Below are 970 nucleotides of genomic sequence, written 5' to 3'. Positions count from 1 at the left end.
TATTGCCAATCTCATTTTCTTTCGTAGGTGCACAAAGGTTTCAGCGTGCTGAAGGTTTTCCAGCCAAAACTAAAATTGTCTACAATACCCTCAGTTCAGGCAAACGAAACCCGCGATTGATTTAATATCTGACCTGCTAATCACCCTTTTTCGCAGTCAGAGACTTAATTACTAAGGGCGCAGCTCAACGAGGTCGGACCGAAGGAGCTGTGCTGCGGGATAGGCGCTCGGCCCCTAAACACGACCCATGTATGACAATACAATACAATACAATACAACTTAATTGACCGCTCCGCGTAGGGGCTTTTCAGGGCCAATGAAACACAATCAACGAAACTACAGAACACAACAACAACAACTGTTAAGAATCCCAACTGGCCAGAGGCAAACCAGTCGGCTATTTACAAGTGCAGCTGGGAAGTTGAACCTGGGACTACCAGGAACAAATTCAACGAGTGATTAGAACGGGTCTTGAACCCGGGATATCCGGATCTCAAGGCAAGCGCCCTAGCCACTGGGCCACACTGCCTCCACCTTGGAGCACTGCACCACAGCCTGATGGAATAGCTCCATGAATAGGCCGGGAGTCGATTTTTAGGAGGGAGGAAAACCGGAGTACCCAGTGAAAAACCCTCGGAGACAGATTGAGATCGACTGAAACTCAGCCCTCAGCCCTCATACGACCAGAGAGCAGAGTTGAACCCGGATCGCAGAAGTGGGATGCACGGTTGATGACCACTAAGCCATCCTGACTTCCCTACTGGTACACAAATCAACAGAAATAAACCACAAGTTTCCCATTGGTCTCATAATTGACCTTATTGTCCGTTGTTTACAGTTATGTATAATTCACTTGGTTAGTTCTATATCTTTTAATTGACATTTCTGTTGATTCGTGTACCAGCAGCTCACTCATTGTTGCAGACTTTACGTGACTTGTGCTTTGTTCTTGCATTACTCGCAAAGTGAG

The sequence above is a fragment of the Montipora capricornis genome, chromosome 1 (assembly GCF_036669925.1).
Source record: "Montipora capricornis isolate CH-2021 chromosome 1, ASM3666992v2, whole genome shotgun sequence".
Lineage (NCBI taxonomy): Eukaryota > Metazoa > Cnidaria > Anthozoa > Scleractinia > Acroporidae > Montipora > Montipora capricornis.
The sequence above is the reverse complement of the archived record's forward strand: the minus strand, read 5'-3'. Positions refer to the sequence as shown.